Genomic DNA, 9091 nt, shown 5'->3' with positions numbered 1-9091 from the left:
TCCAGGTCACCCTCAGTTACACAATAAGTTTGAATCTAACTTGGCCTGCGTGAGACTCTGTACCAAAACAAAGAGACAAGAGCAACATCTCAGACCTCACAGTCTGAAGACTGGAACTATCTTTATTTACTTTTATTTTTTCTATATTGGAGGGAGGCAGTTGGGTGTTGCTGCTGTTGCTGCTGCTGTCTGAGGCAGGGTCTTGCTGTATAGCATGATCTAGTCTCCTCTTCCCTGCACGGCGTGTCCTCCCGCCTCCAGAGTTACCTTTTCTGATTTCTGAAATGATCTTAGTACACAGCTCAAACTGGCCAGAAACATGTGGTCCTTACGCTTCCATCACCCTAGAGCTTGAAGAAAAAAAAAATCTTCAAGGTAACATCAGCCCATGGTTGACTGGGTATGGGAGTTGGAGGAGGAGGAAGAAAGGAAGCAAAGAGAGTGAGGGATCTTGGGGTGGTGGTGCCGTTCATTGTCACATGCCCTGTGATGGTTTTCCAGTGTGCTTTCGCGTGTGGAAACTTATCAGATTATCCACTTTTATGAGACTGACTCATTGCCTTCTTGGCTGAAGAGGCACCCGAGTTGTCAACTCTTAATTCAGACTGTTTAAAGGTAAATGTTGTCAACTGGACAGGATCTATAGCCACTTAGGAGAAAAGCCTCTATGAGAACATGTGATAAGAAGACTTACCCTAAATGTGGGTGATGTCATCCTACAGACTGAGGTTCTAATCTGAATAAAGAAGGAAAACCAACGCTCATCTCTCTCTGATTCCTAACTACAGATACAGTGTCGCCAGCTTCCTCAGACTTCTGTGAGAACCAGAATAAACCCTTCGTTCCTTCCTTAGGGGGTTTGTCGGGCATTTTGCCATAGCATTGAGAAAAATAATATAAGTCATTTATTATAAGCTAATTCAACAGAGTGATTTACAAAAGAAGGGAGAGAGGGAGGGGAGGGGGAAGGGAGGGATGAAGGGAGGAAGAAAAGGTTTTAGCTCTGGGATTTCTAATCCCAAAGGAAAAGTCATGATCAATCATAATCAATAACATAGCTTCAAAAGAATGCTATGTGTAGAGTGCCCAGGGTGGTAACATGCCTTTGGTGGTGGAGGCCAGAGCGAGCCTCTTCCTTCATTTTGTCTCACTTCAACTGTGCTTACCAAAGAGTCTGGGCATCGTGCCACGGTCCGGTCCTGACATCACACAATGCCCACAGAGATATTTCACAATCATTCTGCTCCTTTTTGTTCTATCTGTCCTTATAAGCAGGTACAGGCTGGGCCTGCTTGGCCTGTTTTTTTTTTTTTTTTTTTAAACAGTTAAGGAAATAGAACCAGAGAGAAAGGCCGGTGAGCTTTCACTACGCCACCGCTGAGTCAAGGCAGAAACATGTAACTGATGTTTCTCCTCCTCTAGCAGCCTAAGATCTAGGCCTGGCCCGTTGGGTAATGTTGCATCCATGGAGCCCCTCCCATGGCTTGTGTGAGGACCTTGTCCCCTGCTCATGGGCCCACAGGCACCAGCCCATCCCCACAACAACACACCCCCATGACAACACATGCCAGTACCATGTCTAGCTCTTTGGTTTTGTTTTTGTTGTCCCTGCTCTCTGGATTCAGTTAGACATGATTATTGGCACCAATTTTGGGGTCAGTTCTCTCCTTCCATTCCAGAGATCAAACTCAGATCATTAGTTTTGACAGCAAGTGTCTTTATCCTTGGAGCTTTCTTACCAGCCCAGGACCACCAAGTTTGGAAGTAGAGACATAATTCCTCCCTTGGGGCCACCATTTCATCATTCTTCCTGGAGGAATGAATCAATGAGACTAGGTTAACCCTGAAAACAAGGTTGCCATGCTCCGTGTCACAAATTTCACAGTCCCAGTCCCACAGAGATCTCTGCTTAAAGAGTCACTGTGACCTTAATGATTTCATAGGAGAAACAGGCCTTCACAGAAGTCTTTCTACATTAGATGACTCGAAAGAAACAAACAGACTTATCTGCAGCCAGTGCCAGAGATGACAGTGTGCGACAACCAGTCCAAACTTGACCTGAGAAGCAAGTGACCTAGTTCTAGGTCTAGTTCAGCCAATAACTAGCTCTTTGGCCTTTGACCAGAACCTGAGTTACACCTTCCCAACATCATATATCAAGCACGTAGCTAGAAGTACTTCTGAGAATTAAGTAATATGAATCAACATTTTACTGTATTTGGAGTGTGTGTGTGTATGTTCACATAGACGCACATGCAGGCATGTGTGAATGTGTCCCAATTCCAGAAGACAGCCCTGTTAGTCAAACCCCAAGTACCATTCACTTTGTTTTTGAGTCAGGGTCTCTCACTGGCCTGAAACTCAATAGCTCACTGGGCTAGGCTGGCTGAGCAGGCAACCCCAGAGACTGTTCCATCGTCTCCTTCCCAGCACAAGGATCCCAAGACCACGGGACCACACCCAAGTTCTTGGGTGAGCACTGGAGATTCAAACTGGGTCCTTGGGCCTCCATAGCAAGAGCTTCATGGACTGACTCATCTCTCTGACCTCACACATCACTGTTTTAGAAACTGAGAATTGGGGGGTTGGGGATTTAGCTCAGTGGTAGAGCGCTTGCCTAGCAAGCGCAAGGCCCTGGGTTCAGTCCCCAGCTCCGAGAAAAAAAAAAGAAAAAAGAAAAAAGAAAAAAGAAACTGAGAATTGCTAGAGTCAAGGGCCACAGAAGAAGTCCCCTAGCTGGGCATTCCCCGGGTCTCTGGTTTAAAGGTTAGGACTGTGCCTGGCAGCTGATATAGTGCTGGGGGTAGGAAAGCAACTGCAGGTTGAGCAATTCTCACTCAGACACTTTAAGAACAGGGAAGCCCTCTGCTGCTTCTGGGTTTTGCTTTTGGGTTTGTTTGTTTGCTTGCTTGCTTTTTGTTTTTGTTTTGTTTTTGTTTTGTTTTACTTTTCATTCTGTATCAGGCCAGAAGAAAAAGCTTTTGTGAGTTTACTGGGACGTGACTTACTGAACTTAGCCAATTTTTCTGTGTCCTTCTATATAAGAAGAAAGATGTGTGTGTGTGTGTGTGTGTGTGTGTGTGTGTGTGTGAGAGAGAGAGAGAGAGAGAGAGAGAGAGAGAGAGAGAGAGAGAGAGAAGGAGAGACAGACAAACAGAGACAGAGACAGAGACAGAGACAGAGAGAGTTTTCTGTCCGGGGTTGTCATGTTGCATTTTAAGGGTCATAGCCTTGGTTTGATCAAATAAGAACCTGGCTGGCACCACCCTGGTAAATTAGCTTTCTAAAGACACTCCCCCGTGTCTGTCCTATATGCAGGAAGAGGAGCAGCAGGAAGAGGAGAGACGTGTAGAACAGGAAAGGAAGGAGAACAGGTGTGCCAGGGCCACACCCAGCACTCACGTGGCCTTTGCTGTAGCTGATCATCCTAGGTGTCAGGGAGGCTCCAGTCCCTGTTAGAGCCCTTTACTCTCCTGGCTTATTAAGTTCACTCACAATCCTCTGCCCAAGGGGAAAAAGACTCTGCCCCTTTCCAGGATGAGAAAACAGAGTGCCTGAGATAGAGGACCATGTCTGAGCACACAGACAGGGGAGTGACTGCAAGCCATTGCCCTTCTAGCTTCCTCTACCACCTCCCTACCTCCATGTTTCCTTTCCCTGTCCCCCAGAATCAAGACCTGTCAAGTAGGCAGTTGAATAGCCAGGTCTGAGTCCCCACCCAATTCAACCACCCTAGGCAGGCTGACATTTCCAACTAAAGCACACATCAGATCTATGACCTCAAGTCATGCCTCCTCTCCAAGCTCTAGGATTCACTCCAAGAGGCTGAAAGGAGACCACAACCTCTTCTTCTTTTTCCTTAGTCTACACAGGAATGTACATGCATACATTACCACACAGACACACTCATGCGGACACACATGCTTGCCTCATTGTGTGAGGGAGCTAAAGCCAACACGATCACCTCCCAGGAACCAACGAGTTCTATCTTAGGGTGACATCTGGCCAGTACACAACTCCCAGTTCATTCAGGGTGACTAATGATGGTTGTAAACTCTGAGGGTGAATGGGGGTGTTAGGGCGGAGGCATGAAGTCGGTTTAATGTGATTTCCTATCAGTGGGTTACCTAGAAGTAAGGAGGAGGAAGGAAAGTATTTTAAATAAGAAGGAGGGAAAACCTAATTTTTTTCTAGGTTTATTGATATTGTTTTATGAGCATAAGTGTATTACTGACATGTGTGTATATATCATATAATCATATACTTGACTGGTGCCCACAAAGATCAGAAGACCTAGAACTGTAGTTATAGTCTGTTATGAGCCTCCAAGTGGGTACTAGAAGCTGAACCCAGGTCCTCTGAAAGAGCAGCAAGTGTTCCTAACCACTGAGCCATCTCTCCATCCCAGGAAGGATGGCCTTCATTACCATGTTTGATGCAGTGTTTTGTGACTTTTCCTTGGCTTTTGCTGTTAGCTGAACCAACTTCCATCAGACCCACCAATTTCATAGCCACACCACACCATAGTCACACATCCTGAAGAGACAGACCATGGGGACACCACCATCATGGCAACCAGTGTTAACAGAGCACCTAATGTCCCACTAACATCTTTCCCCTGCAAAACAGAAATTTCTACTTAACTTTCGCGGCCCAATAAGGTGGTGCCTGCTAACAATAAAAACTGTAGAATTCAGTTTAACAGAGTTCAAGTTGAGCAAAGACAGATGGTTGATTCAGACAGCACAGAACCAGAAAAGGCTCTGCTGGACCAATGTGGGCAGGAGATAGGAAGTGGGAGAGGAGCCGAAGCAGAAGGAAAACACAGGAGCAGCTTGATTGGTTCTAACTCCACATTTGCCTTATTTGGACATAGCTGGGTCAGTTGCCTGTCGTGTGTGGTTGACGCTCTGCGGTGATTGGCTGCAACTCAGCTACTCGTTACCAAAGGAAACTCCACAAAGCTAGGCTTCGATTGCCTTACTACCAAGTTTGGTTGCAGCTCCTTATGGGGGGCTCAGAGTACACACACATGGGTCTTTGAGTTCAATTATGTTTAGGGTAGAGTACCGTCACCCCCCATTTTCCAGTCGAGAAAAGCAAAGCTCAGATTGCCATGTTTCCAGAGCAAACCGGGATCCAAACCCCAGCAGCTCCCTCCTTTGCCATAAAGCCAAGCAAGCCCTTTGACCATGTCCACTGTGCCTCCCCTTATGCTTAGAAGTTAGTGCTTTCAACATGTCTGGGCTCAAGCTGGGACCCACTCCTGCCCTTTCCCATCTCCCTCTCCTCCTGCACAGGTTAATGTTGGCAGTACGCCAGTTGAGTTGGGAAGGAATGAGGCCAGGGTAGGAAGCAGAAGCCATCCTTATCTCTTACCCGGCCTCTCATTCCCCAAGCAGTGTGTGGGGATCTGCAAGGTATGTGCATCGGTGGGTAGAGAGGGAGTGCGGTTGACGTCATCCCCCAGATCTGGAAGAATGTGTCTTCCCAGGACTAAAGAAACCAAGGGTGTAATTACAGGAAGGCTCTTAAGATATGAACATGACCCTGGATTACTGTGGATCCTCATAAGTTGTGGGTGGAGGGATCTGAGTTGAGAGGCAGGGATGAGTGGAGAGAGGAGAAACTTGAAGGAAAGATTGTAGCCAAGGAAGTAAGTAGTTTATAGAGTTGGACAAGAACGGTCACCTCTGAAGCCACCAAAGAGTGTATCTCCAAATACAGCCCTGCCCATACCTTGATATGAGCCTTCTTATATTAAACTGATTGTTGCTGTTATTGTTATCATCATCATCATTATCATCATCATCATCATCATCATCATCATCATCATCATCATCATTGTATGTGTGTGTGAGTGATGTTTGAGTGTTGGGGGTACACATGCCACAGTGCACATGTGCATATCACAGAACAGCATCGACTCAGTTCTCTCCTTCCTCCTTTACACAGGTTCCGGGAATTAAACCCGTATAGCCAGGCTTGCTTGACAAGTAGCTTTAACCACTAAGCCATCCTGCTACTCCCCTTGATTTGGGACTTCTGACCTGCAGACGACAGAAGGATACATTTGTTAAGGCAATAATTATAGAGTCGAGCAAATCAGAAGAACAGGATTCAATCAGGCAGAGAAGGCGTTAGGGGCAGTGTTCATCTAGGTCAGCCGTAGTAAACTAGCCTAGACTGGGCGCCTTAAACAGCAAAAGTTTCTTGTTTCAGAGTTGTGGAGGTTGGGTGTCCTAGATCACGAGCTGACAGGGTGATGGCCCTGTATCATTTCCCTGCTTGGTTTGCAGACAGCCAGTCTTGATTCCCCCCACCCCCACATGGCTATTGCTCTACACAGCTGCAATGTGGGCTGTCCTAACCCTGAAGAAGACACTGGTCAGAGTGGACTAGGGTCCATTCATCTGCCCTCTCTTTAACTTAATTACCTCTATAAGGAACCTGTGCCCTATACAGTCACGCTCCAAGGTACGGTGGATTAGGACTTCCGACTTCTCATCAACTGAGGAAGGGAGTGTGCTTCCTTGGTGAGCCCGTCATGCAATCCTAAGCTTCTTAAAACATCAAAAATGAATGGACATGAGTGTGTGTGAGGGGGTAATTTTTGTAACTCAATTGCTAGGTTCTCCAGAGTGAACTTCACAGATGATAACATCATTTTGCAATATCAAAAGGTCGGTGAAACCCATGACTGTAAGCCTTTTAACCAGAAGGTTCTGGCTTTTCCAGAAACTTCTAGGCTTTCTGCTGGGGAGTAGGGACAGGGATTATAGCTTGAGCCTAAGCACCCCACAGCCCAGTAGAAGTGTGGGCTCACCTCATGAGTCAACCGGAGGAAAGTTCACTTGTGGAAGACTCAGGACCCCTGCCAGAGGACTCACCCTAAAGGCAGAAGGACACAGATAGTGAGGAAATCTGCCGGCCTGGGATAAGTCACCCTAAGTCCTCCTCAAGAGAAACAAACAATAGTGGGGCCTCACAACAAAGGGGGCGCATATCCTGTAATAAACAGCCTAGGACTCTGTAAATGCTGGAGAGATGACTCCTTCAGGGGCTTTAACAAGGCAAGTTGGAGCCAGAGCAACAAGAATGTACCCGCGCAGAAGCATCCTCCAGGACACCACAGTCCTAGAAGACTCCTCTCTGGGACTCCTCTGCCCACCACCACTGCCCACACTCTCTGTTGTGCTCTTGGCTCCAGGTCAAATTCCCAAGGCAGCAAGTGACTCAGAGTTATTCTCAGAGTCCCTTCCCAACTCCCACACACACCCCTCCTCATTGGCTCTTCTCTGATAGTCACTTCCTCCTGTTTCCACATGCTAACCCCCTAATCAATTTTATCTGTCTGTCCGTCTGTCTGTCTATCAGTATATATATATATGTATATATATATATATATCATCCATCAATCCATCCATCCATCTATCTATCTATCAGCCTATCTATCTATCTATCTATATCTATCTATCTATCTGTCTGTCTGTCTATCTATCAATTTATCAGTCTGTCTATTGATCTATCAATCAATCTATCTATCTATCTACCTATCTACCTATCTAATCATCTACCTCTATCTATCTCTATCTCTATTTCTCTGTCTATTGTCTGTCTCTCTGTCTTTCTGTTTCTCGGTATCTGTCTTTCTCTGCGTCTCTGTCTCTCTCTGCCTCCCTGTCTCTCAGTCTCTCTGTCTCTGTCTCCCTCTGTGTCTCTGTCTCTTGGTCTGTCTCTGTCTCTCTGTCTCTGTCTTTGTCTCTCTCCCTCTCTCCTACCCCACCTCGGGAAAAGAAAGGACAAAGCAGAGGAGAGGAGTGAAATAGTCCAGATAGAAGACAATGACACCTCCATTGACCCAAAGAGTTTTCATATAAATCTTCCCATGGATAGAAAACCGATGCTTGTAATTGAATAGATTGAAAACAAAAACAAAATTACCCTAAGACTGAGAGAGTTAATGGAAGATGCTATGAATATTAGAATTAGAAAATATTGAGTTGGAGAAATGGCCCGGTAGGCACAAATGTTTGTCTTGGAAGCATAAGGACCTGAGCTCAACCCACAGAATCCATATGAAGAAGCCACAATGGTACACTTGTCATCCCAAGGTTGGGCAAGCAGCTGTACGCCCATCCCTGAGGTTTTCTGGCAAGTCCAGGAGCCTAACCAAGGTCCAGGACAATAAAAGACTCTCAGAAAACAAACCGGGGGCTGAGGAGATGGCTCAGTAGTTCAGCCTTTGTATGGAAAGCCTGAGGACTGGAGTTGAGGCTCTCTAATACCTATAGAAAATCCAAGCAGGCATAATGGCCCATCAGCAATCCTAGGACTCGGGAGGCAGAGACCAAGCTGGCTAGCTGGATTAGCCAAATCATTGAGCTCGGGGTTCAAGTGAGAGATCCTGCCTCAATATGTAAGGTAGAGCGTGATGGAGAATGACACCTGAGGTCAACCGAGGGCCTCTAGATACATGCACAGGTATGTGCACACACATTCACACCCACACGCAAGCTCACATACATTCAAACGTGTTTACACAAATGCATGGATACCATACACAGAAGAGGAGAAAGGAGAGGGGGAAGAGGGAGAGGAGGAGAAGGAGGAGGGCAAGGAGGAGGAAGAAGAGGAGGAGGGAGAGGAGGAGGAAGGAAAGAGCAAGAAGAGGAGTGGAGAGGCAGAGGAGGAAGAAGAGGAGGGGGAGGGAGAGGAGGAGGAGTGGAGAGGCAGAGGAGAAGGAGGAGAGAGAAGAGAAGAGAAGAGAAGAGAAGGAGAAGGGAGAAGAGAAGGAGGAGGGAGAAGAGAAGGAGGAGGAAAAAGGGGGGAAAGAAGAAAAAATAAAAAGAAGGTATTTAGAAGGCACCTAAGGAATGGCACCCAAGGTTGTCCTCTGGCCCCATACACGCACAAACACACATGAGCACATGTACCACCAGCATACATCATCTACATAAACACAACAAAACCAAATTTAATTTAGAAGGTGGCAGCCAGGCCCTCAGCTGCTGGTGTCTGAAGTAAGGCGTCACACGATTGCTTTTATGTTCTGGAACAGTTGCCCCATGGATTCAGCCCTGCTGCCAGA

Source organism: Rattus rattus, chromosome 14, assembly GCF_011064425.1.
Source record: "Rattus rattus isolate New Zealand chromosome 14, Rrattus_CSIRO_v1, whole genome shotgun sequence".
NCBI classification, from domain to species: Eukaryota; Metazoa; Chordata; class Mammalia; order Rodentia; family Muridae; genus Rattus; species Rattus rattus.
The sequence above is the reverse complement of the archived record's forward strand: the minus strand, read 5'-3'. Positions refer to the sequence as shown.